Below are 21,037 nucleotides of genomic sequence, written 5' to 3' on the forward strand. Positions count from 1 at the left end.
GGGTGGACCAACCATCTTAATGTTCACTAATACGTGTCCAGGTACATTTGATTCACTAGTGTAGAGTAGGGATGCAAGCCTCCTACTGTGGGCTCTGTTACCCAGTACATCTGTAGCAGCCCCCACTCCAGCCACAGTACTGCTTCAGGCATCTTCTGAGGTAAGCTGCTGTAGTATGGAGTATATTTTGATTGGTTGTGGATGAACACAGCAAGTCCACTCTGTACATATGCTGCTTTGTATTATTGTTTCCAGTCAGGAACCACACACTTAAAGCAACATATTTGCTAGAAAACTGACAATGACACAGCTGTTTCAGGGATATTGGCAGTAATACGCTATTGTTTAACAGGGAAATGTGTTGCAACGTGTCACAGATGAGTCCTCGTAATGCCATTTCTGGTGAATATTTCAAAGAATTGCACCAATGATTAATAGGTCTAGTAGCACATTATAGAAAAATGAGCATTTTGGATGTCATGCTGCATGCTCTCTCGTGAATAGGGTTCTCTTTAAAACAGTATTCCTTACCTCCGATATTTATAATATTTACTGAAATCTTCCTAACATCCAGAAATTTAGTTCTAAACATTTTACTGGACAGGCTACAAAATTTTCCTCTAGTCTCCAAACAGGGTCTCAAAATAATAAAACCTTTGGAAAATCACACAAGGGTTTCTTGCATTGTTCTTATTTCAGTGTTACTAGTTCCAATTTAAAACTAAAGTAATCACTGAATTAAATAAGGTTCTCATTCCTTTGCATTTATTAACCTTTAAAACAAGCAAAGTGCTCCATCAAAGTAGCGCAATTATCAGAGTGCTCTAACAGAGAAGCAGTTCTGAAACCTCTGTCGTAACAAAATAAAATAAGGTACAGGAAAGAGCATTAGAAGTTTCCCCTCTCCAATTATAACATGGAAAGTTCATTACAATAGCCATAAACAGCTCTCCACTAGAATGATCACACCATATCCTCCCCCCATTCCCCGTGTTGCCATGTGCTCTCAGAAAATTAGTTTAAAGACTTCATGTTAGCAAGTAACAACAAACAAAATGAGCCTATACACTAAAAATCAGATAATGTTACTCACCTGCAGTGTGTGTGCCATCATCCACATGGGGACGAAAGACTTCATCACTATGGAGCAGTTGCCGCAGTATTTTTGTCGTGTACTTCATTTCGCTTTCATGGTTGTCAATGATGATCAGTATGCAGCAGCAGTCATTGCAGACTACTCCATCGTGATTTATTTCTAGGTCTAATATGTCCTCTATAAGAAGTAGGAGACGCTTATAAAGTTTTATTTTTCTTGTTTCTGTCCGTGATGACGGCGGTGATGCATTTGATGCAGCTGTTTTCCCACACACGAAGCACAATGCACCCAAGCGTGATGACGGTTGTAACTGCAAATACGAGCAAATAAATATCTGTAATGAAGTGCTCATTAATATTCACTTGGACTGGGTTACAATACTGTATATTCTAGAAGGAGCAACTACTATTACCACCAGTTAGAAGCAATGAAAAATATGATACAATGACCTCTCCCACACTATTTGTGGCGGACAACCATTACTTTACACTCACTGTAGCTCCTCAATCTTTATTTTAACACACGCTTTAGTATTCTGAACCAAACTTTGATTTTATTAAGTTTCTATTGCATTAAGCTATAAAACAAATACTTCATTTTTTTAATATGAATTAATTGGAACATGTGCAACTGCACAGTCTCTCAAATTATAGGGGATCACAAACAGAATCAAGTTAGGGAAACAGGGAGCAACTGATACAAATGTTTATACTAAAGCAGTTAACTGTGTGTTTGAGTTATTCTATTTGGTGCTGTGATAGGACACAGAAGTGGAACAAGTAGCAACTCTGACGAATGGCATCAATGTCTTTCACCAAATGGATTACAATGAATGTTCATTGGCAACAGGAAGGCAATCAGTTGATGTATACTAACATAGAAAGTACCTTTACTCTGAAGTCTAAACCTGAATGAATGTGATTTTAAACCCTAGTCTGCACCTGTCAAGATCATTTAGCTGTAAAACTCAGAATTTGTCTTTGTGTTTGACAGGCATGACTAGAACTACAGAAGTTGTCATTGAAGAAACATAGCACATAGCAAGTAATTAGTACCAGAAGATTCAGGAGTTACAGACGTGCTACTATTTGGCAAAAAGCTAAACATCTGTGTGAATAATACATGCTCACTGATTCATTATACATTTAGTGGCCATTCCCAAAACAAATGTCTGTTGTCCTATGTTGTCCCAATATTCACCATCAAAATGTAAGTATGGCGTTTCAAGGAAGTAATTAAAATACAGTAGAACGTAACCAGTATGCACATTTCGTGAGCACAACTTGTAGGCATGCTACATAATTTTAGGTGTACCTGCAACACGGTATTCAAATATCAAGCAATTAATTAAAATATTAGTTGAATAACAGGGAAACAACTGATTCCTTTTCCACGTAATCAGTTATGAACATAGCTCCCAAGATATTTACTATTAAACGCATACTACATCTTCACAACAGAAGCCACGGAAATCTCAAAAGTGCACAAGTTGGCACTACGAAATATTGTCTTCCGCGACCATTCGCAAAATGCTAAACACTCTAAGTATTTCCGGCACGTCCCTGTCCAGCACTCCGTGTCGTGTGCGACGCGATGCTGCTGCCCCACCTCCATACAGTCTCTCCACTGACATCGGTAGTCGCCTACCGTAGTAACGAGCGCTGTGATTGACTAGAGCGCTTCCGCAATGTCTCCAAGCCAACGAACACACAAACATATTGAAGCACTTACAAAATACTGGATTTACATTTAAATGACTTAAAAATAAATATTCGTGTAGCTCGACCATAAACATACTGTAACACACATTACTAAATACATGAACAAATCACACACATGAAACGAATAGAAACAAAAGTAGGCCAGTAGCCTAATGTCTCTGCTTTCTAAAACTCTGTAAATATTTGATCAATTTCTTCGTGAATGGTATATATCGGATATAAACAAAGGCCTAGATGGATAAATATATTTTTTCGTGTAACCGTGTCCGCAGCTCATGGCCTTGCGGTCTCGTCCTCACTTCTCGAGCACAGGGTCCTAGTTTCGATTCCCGGCAGGGTCAGGGGTTTTCACCTGCCTCGAGATGAGTGTTTGTGTTGTCCTCATCATTTCATCATTCATGAAAGTGGCGAGATCGGACTGAGCTAAGGTTGGGAATATGTATGGGCGCTGATAACCGCGCAGTTGCGCGCCGCACAAACCAATCATCGTGTAACGCGATTAATAGTGATAGGCCATTTGGACATCAATAATTCATGTTACATGCCTGTAATTCATACCAATTTAGGTTTACACCAATAGCTTTCTGAACACACATCGATCGAAAAAAATCGGACGAACGGTTTAGATTTTAGAAATTTGTTGCTGGCTGTTGTATAATTTGCAGTCAGATACTAAACTTTAAAGTAATAAAGATATTGAAAATCTGATCACACCATCAGAATCGTCGTGCACATAATGGTAATGTACATGTTTCTTTTTAAGGTATCATGATCCATCTGGCTATTAATTTCTACATGAACTGTGAAATATGTCATTATGGTTTCACAAAGTGCACCGTCTTTGTGTCTAAGGAGATTTGTATGCTGGGAGTGCCAAAGTCCATTCCTTGACACTGCGTCAACATGGAATTCCCACGCAGTCAGCCTGGATACGGTTCCACACTTACGTTTAATGAAAAAAATACGAGCTTACGGAATATCGGACCAGGTTTGTGATTGGATTCAGGATTTCCTAGAAGAAAGAACACAACATGTCATTCTTAACGGTTCAAAATCTGCAGATGTAGAGGTAATTTCGGGAGTACCGCAAGGAAGCGTGATAGGACCTTTATTGTTTACAATATACATAAATGACTTAGTTGACAACATCGGTAGCTCCGTGAGGCTATTTGCAGATGACACGGTTGTCTACAAGAAAGTAGCAACATCAGAAGACTCGTACGTACTCCAGGAAGACCTGCAGAGGATTAATGCATGGTGCGACAGCTGGCAGCTTTCCCTAAACGTAGATAAATGTAATATAATGCGCATATATAGGGGCAGAAATCCATTCCAGTACGATTATGCCATAGGTGGTAAATCATTGGAAGCGGTAACGACCGTAAAATACTTAGGAGTTACTATCCGGAGCGATCTGAAGTGGAATGATCACATAAAACAAATAGTGGGAAAAGCAGGCGCCAGGCTGAGATTCATAGGAAGAATTCTAAGAAAATGTGACTCATCGACGAAAGAAGTAGCTTACAAAACGCTTGTTCGTCCGATTCTTGAGTATTGCTCATCAGTATGGGACCCTTACCAGGTTGGATTAATAGAAGAGATAGACATGATCCAGCGAAAAGCAGCGCGATTCGTCATGGGGACATTTAGTCAGCGCGAGAGCGTTACGGAGATGCTGAACAAGCTCCAGTGGCGGACACTTCAAGAAAGGCGTTACGCAATACGGAGAGGTTTATTATCGAAATTACGAGAGAGCACATTCCGGGAAGAGATGGGCAACATATTACTACCGCCCACATATATCTCGCGTAATGATCACAACGAAAAGATCCGAGAAATTAGAGCAAATACGGAGACTTACAAGCAGTCGTTCTTCCCACGCACAATTCGTGAATGGAACAGGGAAGGGGGGATCAGATAGTGGTACAATAAGTACCCTCCGCCACACACCGTAAGGTGGCTCGCGGAGTATAGATGTAGATGTAGATGTAGACCACGCAGTGTGGCTACCCCTGTTCCCGTGGCTAGTGTTCGGCCCCACGCAGCTGCTGACGAGCCCCTGCTTGCCGAGTGGCCCGTGCGGCCACGCCAACTCTGAACTCTGAATACTTTCAGGGCGCCACAACTCGCCCATTGCATTACAACATCTGAAAGATAGCTGTTCAGATATCGCTCCATTCGCGTAACAGCCACTAGTGGCTCCACTGTAAGGATACAAATCAGGTTTGCTTCAAATAGACGTTGTAACGGTCGTTAACTTTACTTTCGAGACTGTATGTGATACGCTGACGTTAGTAGAGAATGCCTTTCAGGCGATGAAGACGAACTGAGTTTGAGGGAACACATGTAGTAGGGTTACGAGAAAACTGATATTCCTTTTGTGATATTGCAGAAAAACTTAAAAGCAATGCGACCACTGTCCATTATTACTGGTAGAGGTGATCATGGGGATCTATAGTCACAAGACCACGCTTGGCACCACCATGTAGCGCTACCGAGAAGACGTACAGCTTTGCTGCATGGTAGTGCATGTGCAGCAGCAGTTGGAGCAGCTGTTGGCACCACTGACACGAGGATCTGGCCCAAATTGATTACTTAGAGCTGAGTTAAGCCAGACGACCTGTAGCGTGTGTTCCACTCATACCAAACCATCGCCGTCTGCAATTTCAGTGGTGTCAAGGTAGAGCTCATGGGGGGAGGGGGGTGGGCAGTTAAGTTCCCTGAAGAAATGTTCCTACTCTGGTGCCACGATGTAGGAGAGGTCAGTTGAGGGCCAGCGACGAGCCTGTCTATGTACTGCACACACTGGACCCAAACCTGAGGTTTTAATTTAGGGTTAAACTTACCATGATAGCAGTACGACTGCCCCACGTAGCCTGACACCAGATTTGTACATCAGTCTGAAGATTCTACCCGTTGACTACCATTCCCGAACAGCACTATAGAGGCAGATTTCAAATAGAACAATGCTCGGCCACATGCCGCTGTTGTAACCCAACATAATCTACATAGTATAGATACATTGCCTTGCCCTGGGCAATCACCAGATCTATCTTCTATTGATTAAATACTGGACATCTGAAGAAAGAGCCCCCCAGGGGGTCCACAACTCTTTTGTGGATACGTGCGTAGCGAGCACAGGACCCTGAGCTAATTTGGCCCTCCTTCCTTTCCGCTCTGCATACCTTCCTTTTTCCGCATCCTTCCCTCTCCCCCATCTTCGCCCTTCCTCCCCTCACCTCTGGGTCTTCCCTTTCTCCCCCTCTGGGAATATGGTTTGTGCCTACGTCTGGAGACGGACGCTCATAAATGTACCGCATTCTTCGCCTTCTCTGCTTGTATGTCTTCATCCTTCCTTTGTCCTTCTCTTTTCCTTACCTCTTCTCTTTACCCTTTTCTCAGCTGTGGCGTTTGAGAACTCTCCTCTTCCCTATCTCTTTCTTTGTTTTTCCCTTTCTCTTTCTTCCTCCCTGTGAGTGTCTGAAGGCCGACCCACACACTTCCATGCATAGCCGGTGACGGGGTAACGCGTAATTCCCCGCCCCAGGTAGACAGGTAGGACACGTACGTACCCCCTGGTAACGGCCAGGCCCAGGGAGGGGTGATTACCCGAGCTGATACCTTCCGAAAGTGCCGATTGGTCCCTCCGTCCGTTTGTCGGGAGGTGTGACCTGAGGTGTGAACAATCACCTAAGGCGGGAGTGCCCTCAGAGAGGGCCCCCACAAGGGAGGAGCGCGCCATCGGGGACGCCGGTAATCATGGGCGATTCTTCCGCAATGGTTTCCTCACCTTCCACTATGTCTGCTCACAAGCATAAGTTCACTGAGTCTCAGCCACAGACAGTTCTTCCATCGTTGCCACAGTTCCTTGTTGTTTCTCGGTCTGACGGTCACGACTTCTCCACGGTCAACCCTTTCATTATTCAGAAAGGTGTCGACGCAATTGCAGGTACTGTAAAGACTTTTTCCAGATTACGGAATGGCACCCTGTTGTTAGAAACTAACAGTGCCCTCCAGGCACAAAAATTGCTGCGTCCTTCTCTGCTCCACACCTTCCCTGTCCGGGTGGAACCGCACCGCACTTCAAATTCCTCGCGTGGAGTCGTATATACACGCTCCCTCGATGGATTGTCTGACGAAGAAATTCAGCACTATCTGTCTGACCAGGGCGTAACGGCTGTTCATAGGGTTATGAAAAGGGTTGACACGAACATCATTCCAACCTGCACTGTCTTCTTGACATTCGACAAAGTTCAACTCCCATCGAATATCAAAGCAGGCTATGAGAATTTCCGTTCGCCCTTACGTCCCAAACCCTACGCGTTGCTACCGGTGTCAGCGGTTCAATCACACCAGCCAGTCCTGTTCCAATCCGGCCAAATGTGTTACGTGTGGCAAGGATGCCCATGAGGGTGCTTGTCCACCTCCATCCCCTCGCTGCATCAACTGTATGGGTGACCACGCTGCTTCCTCTCGAGATTGCCCCGTTTTTAAGGACGAAAAGCTCATCCAGGAAATAAGAGTGAAGGAAAAGGTGTCGACCTTTGCTGCTCGAAAATTATTCGCCAGTCGCCAGCCCACCGTGCCTCAGACAGGAAAATACAGCACTGTCCTTGCTTCTCCTCGGCCAACAAAGGAGGCGGCCACGCAGACTTGCGACCTCACCTTTAGTACCACGGTCGTCAGATCGGCCAGCGCAAAGATCGCCCGTTCAACCTCACCACTTTCGCCTGCCTACTCTCTGGCTCACCCTTCGTTGGGTTGTGCTAAATCTCGAGCCCAAAAGTCAGACACCAAGACTTCGAAAAAAGAGCATACTCGTGAAGATCTTTTACGCACCGCAACTTCCCAACCATCGGTTCCTCCTTCATCTAAACATCATACTTCCAAGAAGGCTACAAAGAAACCCAGTTACTCTCCTTCTCCGCCAAGGCGTGTCCCATCTACAGCACCACCTGGCGGAAATCGCCCTCGGCCGTCTTCTGTGTCGCCGAGGCGCACTGCTGGCGGCCGATCAACCGGCCGATCGCTGGTGGCAGGAGCTGCTCCTGACCAACCTATGGATCAGGATCTTCTGCCTTCGGCTGAATGCCATTCCATGCTGTCGGTCGCAAGCTCTGAGCAGTCGTTGAGTTGACAGCGACCTTGGTCACATTCCTTCATTTTCTGTTCACCCTATGTCCATTATCCACTGGAATATCCGCGGTATTCGAGACAATCGGGATGAATTGTCGATCCTCCTGCGATCCTACCAGCCGGTCATCTTCTGTCTTCAGGAAACAAAGCTGCGTCCCCATGACCGCTTTGTTCTCCCTCATTTTCACTCCGTCCAATATGATCTCCCCTCTGTTGAAGGCACTCCAGCACATGGAGGACTCATGATTCTTCTCCATGAAACTCTCCATTATCACCCAATCCATTATCACCCAATCCATTTAAACACTTCCTTCCAAGCTGTCGCCGTCCGTCTTTCTCTTTCCGGATACACGTTCTCTCTGTACTGTATACATTCCATCGTCCACACCAATGGCACGAGCTGATCTCCTTCATCTTCTTGGTCAGCTTCCAACCCCCCTATTTGCTGGTTGGGGACTTCAATGCCCACCACACGCTTTGGAGATCTCCACATTCTTCTCCACGTGGTGCACTATTGCTAGACGTCTTCCACCAAGCGGATCTAGTTTGCCTCAACTCTGGGGTCTCTACATTTTTGTCTGCCTCCACGACAAATTTCTCATTTGGACCTTGCGGTCGGTACTGTACCGCTAGCTCGGCGCTTCGAATGGTTCGCCCTTGTGATACACACTCGAGTGACCATTTTTTATGTGTCCTTAGACTGCAGCCTCAACTGCCATACATGCGCCCGCGACGCTGGAAGTTTGCCCAAGCTGATTGGACACTTGTTGCGTCTCTAGCGACATTCGATGAGCGTCACTTTCCCAGCGTCGACGATGAGGTCACACCTATTCCCGACGTAATTCTTACAGCTGCGGAACGTTCAATACCACGCACCTCCGAATTGCCCCATCGCCCCCCAGTTCCTTGGTGGAACGAGGCATGCCGTGATGCAATACGTGAGAGGCGACGTGCTCTCCGCGTTTTTCTGCCACCATCCTACATTGGCCAACTGTATCCGCTATAAGCAGTTCCGAGCGCGATGCCGTCGTGTCATCCGCGATAGCAATAAGGCAAGCTGGAAATTTTTTATTAGCTCATTTAACACCTTCACTCCCTCCTCGGAAGTTTGGAGTCGGCTTCGACGGTTCTCAGGCGCGCCTATTTTCTCCCCGGTCTCTGGGCTCACTGTCGCGCATGATACATTAGTGGACCCCGTCGCAATTTCTAACTCATTGGGTCAGCGCTTTGCTGAGATTTCGAGCTCTTCAAATTACCCGCCAGCGTTTCTCCCGAAGAAACGTGCAGCGGAAAGGCGACCTCTTGCTTTCTCCTCTCAAAATCGCGAAAACTACAATACTGTTTTCTCCATGCGGGAACTCCAACATGAACTCTCTTCTCGCTCCTCCGCCCCAGGACCGGATGGTATCCACGTCAAAATATTGCTGCATTTATCAACCCATAGTCTGCGTTACCTCCTTCGCCTTTATAATCGAATTTGGACCGACAGTACTTTTCCCAGACGATGGCGGGAAGCTATCGTCGTTCCTGTTCCGAAACCTGGAAAGGACAAACATCTCCCCTCTAGCTATCGCCCCATTTCTCTCACGAGTAGTGTTTGTAAGGTTTTGGAGCGTATGGTGAATTACCGTTTAGCGTGGTGGTTGGAATCCCGCAGTCTTTTAACACCTGCCCAATGCGGATTCCGAAAGCATCGTTCTGCAGTTGACCATCTTGTTGCTCTCTCCACTTATATCATGAATAATTTTCTCCTGAAACGCCAAACAGTAGCAATATTTTTTGATCTGGAGAGAGCATGCGATACCTGTTGGAGGACAGGTATCCTCAGCACACTGTTCTCTTGGGGCTTTCGAGGCCGGCTGCCCCTTTTTCTTCGCGAATTTATGGCAGAGCGCACATTTAGGGTGCGGGTGAACACTGCTCTCTCCCGTACTTTCTCCCAAGAAAACGGGGTACCCCAGGGCTCCGTGCTGAGTGTTGCACTGTTTGCCATTGCCATCAATCCCATTATGGATTGTCTCCTTCCTGATGTCTCGGGCTCCCTCTTTGTGGACGATTTTGCGATCTACTACAGCTCTCAACGGACCAGCCTTCTAGAACGACGTCTTCAAGGATGTCTCGATCGCCTCCATTCTTGGAGCATCGACACCGGCTTCCGTTTTTCTCGCAGTAAGACCGTTTGTGTTAATTTTTGGGGACGTAAGGAGTTTCTTCCGCCCTCCTTACATCTAGGTCCTGTCAACCTTCCGTTTTCAAACGTCGCTAAAGTCTTGGGTCTTAGGTTTGACAGAAAACTGTGCTGGTCCTCCCACGTTTCCTATCTTTCGGCACGCTGTCTGCGATCCATTAACACCCTCCATGTCCTGAATGGTACCTCCTGGGGAGCGGAGCGAGTGGTCCTTCTCCGCCTCTATCGCGCCTTAGTGCTCTCGAAATTGGACTATGGAAGCATAGTCTACTCCTCTGCTCGGCCGTCTATTCTTCGGCGTCTCGACTCTATCTACCAACGTGGATTACGTTTAGTGTCTGGAGCTTTTTACACCAGCCCTGTGGAAAGCCTTTATGCTGAGACTGCTGAGCCTCCGCTGTCCAATCGGCGAGCAGTCCTTCTGAGTCGTTATGCTAGCCATCTGTCTTCCATGCCTGCTATTCCAGCCCATGACCTTCTTTCAACGCCTCCTTTGATTTAGGGTATACAGACCGCCCCTCCTCCCTACTGCCACCGGGAGTCCGCTTCCGTCAACTGCTCCATTCTCTTTCCTTCCGCTTTCCTAAAACCTTCTTGACAACTTGGGGTGCAGCACCGCCTTGGCTCCGTCCCCGGATTTGCCTGCTCTGTGACCTTTGTCGATTTCCCAAGGATGGTACCCCTTCACTTGTTTATCGTCGGGCATTTGCTGCTCTATGTGCACAAATGACGGACGCCACATTTATTTACACCGACGGCTCGAAAACATCATTAGGTGTAGGGAGTGCCTATATTGTTGGCGACACCCCAAATCGCTTTCGACTTCCCGACCAGTGTTCGGTTTATACTGCGGAGCTTTACGCTGTTCTCCAGGCTGTCCACTACATCCGCCGCCATCAGCGGATACAGTACGTTATCTGCTCCGATTCTCTCAGCTCTCTCCTCAGTCTCCAAGCTCTTTACCCTGTGCATCCTCAGGTCCACCGGATTCAGGACTGTCTGCGCTTGCTCCACCTGGGGGGCGTTTCGGTGGCGTTCCTCTGGCTTCCGGGACATGCTGGTATCTGTGGGAATGATATAGCGGCCAAGGCTGCAGTCTCTCTTCTTCGGCCAGCTATTCAATCGATTCCCTTCACCGATCTACGGAGCGTTTTATGTCGTCGAGTTGTTCTTTTATTGGTCGACACTTCCCCATAATAAATTGCGGGACGTGAAAGCTCTTCCTTGTGCTTGGACCTCTTCCTCCCGAACACGTCGTCGGGAGGAGGTAATTTTAACTAGACTCCGGATAGGGTACTGTCTTTTTAGCCATCGTCATCTTTTAAGCGGCGATCCTCCCCCACTCGGTCTCCACTGCTCTCAGCTGTGGACGGTAAGACACCTTTTGAGTGCCCCTATTTTACTCCGTTACGCGCCCGTCTCCAGCTGTCGCCTGATATATCGTCAATTTTAGCAGATGACACGCGCTCGGCCGATCGCGTTCTCGAGTTTATTAGTGACAGTGAAATGACGTCCGTCATTTGAAGCTTTTTTTGGGGACCACCAACCCCTTTCTGTAGTGGATTTTTAAGCCTTCTTTCTGCTTTTAGTTTCTCCAATTTTTTGAGTTTCGTTCCCATTTCTGCTGTTTTCCATTTTCGGTTTCTATTGTTTACTAAGTCACGGACTGGGCGCTAATAACCATAGCAGTTCCACGCCCTAAAACCAAAACAAACAAAAATCCGAAGGCAAGGGTCATCCACAACCAGCGTTAACATTACCCGTATTAACTAAGTGCAACAGGCGTAGAACTCAGCCGTACACACTGGCTTTAGTCACGTGTGAAACACACTGCATGCACGTTTGCATGCTTAGATTCAACATCCTGGCAGTTACACGGGTTTTCAATGTAAAAGCATTTCAAATTTGCAATGGCTTATTTCACGCTAACGTTAACCTGTGATTCGCAATGTTAGTCATTTAAATTCGTCACCTAGACAAATGTATTCCTGAAATTTCATTACTGTAGTTTTTGGTGTTAGGTTTCTTTTACGTCTCTCTCTCTCTCTCTCTCTCATCTTGTGCAGGATGTCAGTATGTTTCAAGAACATGGATTGGCAACGGAGAACATGCTGGTGTGTAGATATTACGTATGGTCAGTTCTCCAGTTCCGATTCAGAATTGACGAATATAGTTCATGGAATCGAATAGCAAGTGAGCATTCACGGTGTTACTCAGGACACGTGACTGCTCCGAAGACATTGTGAAACGTTGCTCTGACAATATCATATTCCAGTATTTAGGACTAGAATGTAGATGGGCTTAGGCGCGCAGGAAGGGAGGTACCAGCAAACCAATTAATAACTTTCTATAAAATGCTATTACTGACTGTAGACGGGTGACACCAGTATTACAACAGAACATGTCAGAAAAGGCAAATTTGCACTCTGCCCCCATTCACTACTGCTGGTAGATAGGCATAAATCAAGGATGTTGAAGGATACAGCACAGAAAGTACATAGATATTACTAGACTAACTCGGTTCATGACACCCAGCGCCAGGTGCATTTTGCCTGTATGTCTTCTAGGAGCAACAAAATTGTAAAGACTCAATTTTAAAAACATAATAATTTTGGAAACCAAATGACTCATAAACTGCTCATTAAGAGGATCTTACTATTTGGTCTACAATACTTGTTTCACTGTATGAAACCTGCGACGTATATACGTTTCTCCAGGATGCATAGCTCACGACGCGCAAATTAGTCAGACTTACTCAATGTTACGTAGTGAGGATATTCAATGTTAGTTGGGCTTAGCTTGATTACAAAAACCCTTTACAATTTTGTTGCTTACACTCATAATGTCAAATATTTAACACACTGGAACAGCTTAAACTTCAGATTGCTTTACAAGTGAGTTCAAAACATGGGAGTTTGATTGCATAAGGAATCAGAGGTTTACTATTAGATTTCTAATTGCTATCAATGCTTCTGATGACTGAGGTTTTTCATGTTCTATATTTGGTCTCATATAATATTATTTTCAACATATGCTTGATGTAAGACTTCTTCTCCCATGAGAACTACATTAATTTAAGTGAAACAAAACGCTATACGGTAATTGTGCACATCGTTATCCCGGATAGAGCAACAAAACTTGCTCACTACGGTTGTAGTGATAGTCTTAAACAGGTTTGTATTTAGTTTCTTTGTGCTAATGTGACAGCGCTACTAAATATGTACTTTTGTAACTACTTACGCCATTCAGTGTATCTAGCTGCTTTAGCGCTTATGTACCCTGCTTCACTTCTAACAGGCAGAGAACTGTGCGGTTCGGTGAGTTGTACCAATACTTCGCCAGTTCATATTCATTCGTTCAGTGCTGCAATAGCTTCATGCACTGCTTGGCGCAAATAGTAAGTTATTTACCACTTTCCATTTTAAACAGGCAATGTACTATACCGTTTCCTTTAATGCTAACAAGTCAGAACTAAATATTTAATTCATTGTAACCACTTATACTGTACAATGCATGTAGCTATTACAACGCTAATATACGCAGTTCGTAGTCTAGAACTGGTAGACTGTTTCATTGTACTTACGTCGGCACAAAGTATGTAATTTCGAACAGGCAAGGAAATGTACTGCTCGAATTAAGTTCTGCGCTTAAAGTTCAGAACCAAGCTTATTTTAATTGTGACTGTCAGCTTTCTACATGCTATATTAGTACAAACCACCAATTAAAACTGTCGCTATGTAGCGTCATACTTGCATGTGCAACGTCATCTGGCGTCAAACATTGTACAGTCAGCAATATTAATAATAATGCTACGTTTTATTGATTTTTAACATTTTATTTGTAAAACATTACTCTTCTTGCACATTACGTTGTATTTCCCTTGGTTTAATGCTTTTTGTAAGTCGTACGTGATTTCATACCATGGTGCTGCAGGCGCAACATTTGTATCCTTACCTAATGATCAGCAATTTTATGTCCGTTACCATTAAAACATGTAAATATTACGTCCACTTGTGCTTGTAACTATGTCTACTAGTTGCATGCAGTTTCCTGGCACATGTCCTCTTCAGCTTTGCAATGCTTTTATTGTATGCCGATATTGGTTCTGTAACTCATTTTTATGTCGTGAGTAATTGATTTAATTAAAACATGTCTGATGACGAACGCCTCATTGCATTCAGTCAGTGACATTTTCAGTGAGCAATACAGCAATGTGCAGACTCTATAAAATTAGATATTGGCCGCACTCCTTGCTACCATATAGCTAACCTTCCAGTGATACCATACGAATTGAAAAATTTATAAGGGCAAACTCAACAAATTTACTATAACCATGCTTTTTTATGCCCTTTCATTATGTCGATTTTATTATGTGCTGTATAAATCTTGCGTTTTTAAGCAATCCTCTCATCTCAGGACTGTCAAAGTAGGTAATTGTTTTCAGTTAAGTGCATTAGAGAATGAGCAGTTTGCTATTAATAATGGTAATTGTGTTCTAGGTGTAATCTGTACTGTATATGTAGATAAACAAGCATGTTACTAGTCATGTGCATTTGAACTCGCCCATTCCTCTCTGTTCCAGAGTTTTAATCAGAAATTTATTGGCTTTGTATACGCTGAAGCGCCAAAGAAAGTGGTACCTATTCAACTAGAGAGATGCAAACAGGCAGAATACGGCGCTCCGGTCGGCAACGCCTATATAACAAAGTTCCTGGCGCGGCTGTTGGATCGGTCAGTGCTGCTACAACGGCACGTTACCAAGATTTGAGTCTGAACGTGGTGTTACAGTCGCCGCACGAGTGATGGGACACAGCATCTCTGAGGTAGCGATCAAGTCCGGATTTTCACGTATGACCATTTCAAGAGTACCTAGAATATCAGCAGTCCGGTAAAACATCAAATCTTTGAAATCATGCGGCCGGAAAAAGATCTTGAAAGAACGGTGCCAATGGGAAGAAAATAGTTCAACGTGACAGAAATGCAACCCTTCAGCAAACTGCTGCAGATACCAATGCTAGGCCAGTGTCAGCGTGTGAACAATTCAACGCAACAACCGACACTGGACACTGGACGTGTGACGAGAAACACGTTGTCTGGTTGGATGAGTCTCGTTTCAAATTGCATCGAGCGAATGGACTTGTGGAGACAACCTCATGAATCCATGGACCCTGCACGACAGCAGGGGACTGGTGGAGGTTCCGTGATGGTATGGGGCATCTGCAGCTATAGTGACATGCGACCTCTGATACGTCTACATACGATTGAAAAGTGGCACAATTGTAGCCTTCCTGATAAATCGCCTGCATCCATTCACGTCCCTTCTGCATTCCGACGGACTTCAGCAATTCTACCAGGAAAATACAACAACCAACACGTCCAGAATGGCAACAGTGGCTCCAGGGACGGTCTTCAGAGTTCATACTGCCGCTGACTAAAAGACTTCGCAGACATCAACCTTATTGAGCATATCTGGGATGCCTTGCAACGTGCTTTTCAGAAGAGATCCCCGCCCTTTCGTACTACTACGGATTTATGGACAGCCCTGCAGGATTCATGGTGTGACTTTCCTCCAGCACGACTTCAGGCATTAGTGGAGTCCACGCCACGTCCTGTTGCGGCACTCCGTCGTGCTCGCTGGGGCCCTATTCGATAGTTGGAAAGTGTACCAGTTTCTTACGCCTTCAGTGTATTTCGTTCTGTTTAGGTTCAGTTGCGGATAGGTTCGTTCAGTCATTGTGCATAAGGAATAATCACAAGCAATCTCAGCATTACTTTGCGTGCTGGTTGACTACTGCTATTGACCTCCCCTGCCCCCGTATTGTCTAGTGTAGTACTACTCTCATGGGTATGAGACTACATCTGGAAGCTCTCATGTTGTCTTGCAATTAGTTGTCATACATATGCTTAAGATTCTTAAGTTTTTTGATACTCATTTACTGAAATGTCTTGGCAATAGTAGATACATCAGAAATATTGGATACATAAGATATTACTATATTCTTTAACATGACTTCATTGTATTGTGTTTTTGTATGTTCAATTTAATGATCAAGCCCATTACATTTTATTTTTGTGCCCTTCACTTACCTCTGGGTTTGTGCATGGCTCCTATGTTCATGAAGAATGTGCACTTCGTACATACAGTTCACTTTGGGAGTGGAGTGAAGATTAATTTCATAATCCCTTTATTGAACGTAATCAATATTACTTTCATACATTAATACGATCTTAAGTCATAATACTTAGCAGAAATAGTTCCATATTGCTATGCACATGTATACTCTCCATTTGTCCTGACAATGTATAACTTCAGAACTGCAAACTTATGTTCATTTTTATATACATTTTTATTGTAACAGTTTTTCTTCGTATCTGTAGAAATGTAGGATATCTGATGTGAAAAATATTTTTTGTTAAGTATGTGAAGATGACAACGTAATCCCATTGGATCTTCAATTCCTTCTACTGTTACATTGCGTTTCCTTCTCTTATGGTGTTTGTATACTACTGTGTGATCAGTGAATGAAACTAGTAATAAGTGATTAGAAGACAGCATTGTAACGGACTTTTCGAAGCCAATGCTTGATTTCGTACTGATCGCCAGTATATGCATATGTCTGTGTTTGAAGATAAAACACGTTACTGCTTAGAGATAACTATAAAAGTAATTTTGTCTAACCTTCGATCTTCATGTAACCTCACCAATACCACATGAGGGTCCTACTCATTGCAGTCTCTCACTTCCTCTTCCTTTTTAACCTCTCCCAGCCTACCTCTTCTACTTGAGGAACGAACTGCTAGTTACAGAATCCATGGTTTTCTTAATTGTAGTTAATGATACCTGTTATGTTATCATTGTCTTTTTATGAATTTTTGTGTGTTCATATTATCAGTGCAGAGAACTCTATGAAATATTTGCAATCAAAGAGTTCGTCGTAACTGAAATTTGTATTACAAGTAGTCAATTGAAATTCCTGTATCTGAAAGTAAACTGTAATATTACGTGAATAGTTGCTGAGATTTTTAAATTAGTGTTATTTCTCACAAGCACTGTAATAAAGCCTGTTACAAAAATTCTCCACTTACTAGAATTGGTAAATGGTAGATACAGAAGCTGGTTTACAGTTGAACTGTTACGAATATTTTACTTTGTATGACCAGGTCTAACAACTTGCATAGCCATTTCAACTATAACTGAGATTAAGAAAATTGTAACTCAAGAAATTATTTTTAGGTAAGGTGTAAACTCAAATTAGCTCTCGTTGTGTAACGATCACAAACTTTCAATGTCAAATAGATCAGCAGCATTATTAAATAAGTAGCTTCTACAATATACAGTGTGCAGATGCATCTTCTAAGTTACCTTCTGTTAATCACCATTACTTTGTAAGCAGTATTACAGAAGCGCAGTCAGACGAGAAATATTACTTTAAAATAATTGACAACCTTAGGACATCAAAGTTCCTTTCATGCAAATGGTCTTGCTAGTCATTGTTCACGAAGTCTGACTTTACTTCCACTTACTTCACGATCTTCTGTTTCCTGTCGGCCTCTCTCGGTCAACTCTTGTTCTTTTCGACCCCAATGGTATTAGGTTGCGAGGCCAGAGGGTGTCTTTCATTTTCACTATTGCCTTCGATTGGGGAAGGGGGGGCGGCGGCCTCAGACATGGTTAGAGAGGAAGCCAACGTTCCTGGGAGCGATCCCATCAGAGAAAGCCTGGCCTTCCAAGCTGGGTGTTAAGCGATAAAGTTGGTAAACGATCCATGTAAGTCTTCATAGTCCCGCGCCTGAAAATAATTTTTGGATGTGAAGACTAAGCAAGAGACAGAACAAGCCATACTAGATCTGTAAACAGAACAGTATTGTCAGCATGATCACTCACAATATCCCTAGTTCGTGAATAAAATGTGAATCGCAGATGGAAACGTTACTCTGCATCAGTAGTGAAGTAAATGGGATCGAAAAGGAAGCCTTAAACATCACGAAGGTTGCTTCTCAGGATGTAAACCATGCCGAATGTTAACTGTTGCTGATCTTGGAGGTGTGATCACCAGTAGAAATATTGGAGCATATTGGAATCACACAATCAAAAGTTCCTGCAGTTACTACAGGGACAATCCTGGATAGGTCCACAGCGCTGAAGTGACCTTGATGGCTAGCGAACAAATGAAAGTGAGACAGAAGACTGATGTTTCAAAACTCCAGTGATATTATGTACCATGCCGTAGACTGGTCACAAGCAAAGTAATTTTGTGGTTGCCAGTTGCGAAGAGAAGACAATGTGAAGACGGGGATAGAACGCTGTGGTAGAGCATTGCTGTATCAGATACTGGTGTACTCCCTCCCAAAACAGTGTCTGAAGCACACAGCCCGCCAGATGGCACCATATTCCAAGATCCGTGTCTGACCTCACGGACGTCTGCACTGATTCTCATTTGTATGTTCGTGGCTATAACTGGAAGAGTTGTGATCATTTGTCATTGAAGAAGATCGTTCCGCAGATCAGTCAGCAAGAATAAGAGAAGAGGTCCAGCCAGAACTTCACCTGCTTTCGTTCACTTGACGAAGATGATGGTGGCGTCCGCTGAATGCAGTCCTTCCAGCCACTTCACTATCGCTACTGCCTGACCTGAAAGCACCCAGCTCACAAGATATACAGTGGAAGATGCAAGTTGTTGGCCAGCACCTCAAAAGTGGAAATCCGTTCCCGACGACTTACGAGCCTTTCAGCGAGACATTCCAGAGTTGGCTCTGGAGGGACAGTGATAGTTTAAAGGCCAGTGGCTCCTAAGTTAGGGACATCTCCCCCCCCCCCCGCCGCAAATCACTCCCCTCCCCTATCTTACGTACTTCATACTGTTGTTTACTGCTTCTGTACCTAAATCAGTTACATAAAATAGCAATTAAATTTTCATGTTGAATATATATGTAAACTGAAATTACGTGTCGGATCTCCTAGTAATACATTATTTCCTTAAGTTTGTTAATTATGTAAATGAAAATCAGTCAATGCATTACATCACATGACTGTAATATGGCTAAATGTGAAAATGTGACTAATATAGTTCTGTCGTTAACACGTCAAATAGATTAAATTCATAAGTGCAAATGTATCTCACCATTGTAGAAGACGAAAGTTGTGTCGCCAGACGTAGGTAATAAGTTAGAATGGTCGAAAGAGATGTGTACTGTAAGTATCCTGTTAGAGGGTGTTGTTTACCAAGAAATGCGTCGGTAGTCTAAAAAACCCAAGCAGATGAAACGCCCGTTGTATCCATAGTCGTTGAGATGGAGCTGTAGCTCCGAAACACATTGGGCGGATAGTAGAAAATAAGGATTTTTTCCTGTCTGTACTGAAAGTTGAGTCACTGATGTTACGTGATTTCCATAAAATTGTCGGTTCACAACAAATAAGTTCATTGTAAATTAATATTATGCATGCATTGTTACCAATGCAGTAACATGACTATTCAAAATATCGACGTGATGTTTCCATATATCTCTAATTTGAGAAAATGCTGTGCCTGAACATGGAAGTGTTCTAAATGTACCAGTAAACCTCTGAGCCTTAAAGACTCGAACTCTCATGTACAAAACAGCTTCAGTCGTCTGATTACTTTATAAATTAGTTACTGTTACAATAATTCTATGTCAAATTTAGTTTCAAATCTTTCGTAAACTTTCCAAACGAACTTCATGTTCATAAGCGAGAAAATCACTGGGTGTTCCCATCCTCATATACTGGATGAGTTCTCAAGATACTTCCGTGCTGTCAGTTACGCTGCCTAAGGTCACATAGTTTGTAACCGTAAAACTTAGTTTTGTTGTTAAACTTCTAACATGATATTGTGCATCGTAATGTGCAGATCGTGACAGCATTGTATATATTAAGTCAATTACGTGAAGTAATGCAACTCAAATTTGTTTCTCCTGGAAGCAGCTAGATTCTTAATGCACAATCGACCAGGTCATCGGACTGTAGTAATATTCATATTGAATGGAAAGTCTGTCAGTAGGGATTAAAATAATCCTCTCATTTACTAGTAGTAAAAAACTCCAGCTGTGTAGTTGAGCACAAATGCTGTTGACGTAGCTAAGCAGCAACCTCTCGTAGAGGAGGTTGTAAAGCCACTTTCTACAATGGGGTGTATCTGACACCGGGACCACAGTGCCATCTTGTGTAATCAACACACGTCAAATAATGGTCTTACACTTCCTGCTGTGGGTTCGTCATCTGAGCACCCCATCTCAGATGTTTTGCGATTTCCAGTATTTCCTTACCTTCAGTGATTGTCCATATTTAGCTTTCAAATCATTCCGTACAAACCTTCAAATTCTGCTTTCCCCTGATGTGTATCATCCCTAAAATATGTGGAAGGCTACCAGAGGTAAATGATAAATGAGCTTTTGTGCGAAGTTTGTAATATTGATCAAACTGACATTTCCTTAGTGCAAGAAACTGTTACCATTTTCAGTAAATAATAAAGGTGTATAATTCTTAGCAGCCGATGAAGCTGTTACAATGTAGGGAGCATTCCATCAAAATTACTGGTAATCGGTTTGAAGTCCAGTTCAGGGTTGGTCGTTAACTTCACTTCTGCCTGCACATCTCGCAGCTTCTGATTAACTGAATATCGAGCTTCTGTGCTGGTGTTCCATTCTAGCTGCTGTATCGAGCTCGGAGGGATGTGGTTACTGCACAAAGTTGTTGGCCATTGTGATGTGTAACTTTGATATTCGTGGTTTGTTACGGGGTCTTTGAAAGTACAGTGACGTAGATGGAAAGCGATTACCCTGCGCATTTTAGGGTTAAAGATTTTTAAACCCAGTCATTCGTCAGGTCACTTTTGTCCTATAGCTTATGGACACATTTTGAAAATACGTAAGCCAAAT

The sequence above is a fragment of the Schistocerca cancellata genome, chromosome 1 (assembly GCF_023864275.1).
Source record: "Schistocerca cancellata isolate TAMUIC-IGC-003103 chromosome 1, iqSchCanc2.1, whole genome shotgun sequence".
Classification (NCBI taxonomy): Eukaryota; Metazoa; Arthropoda; class Insecta; order Orthoptera; family Acrididae; genus Schistocerca; species Schistocerca cancellata.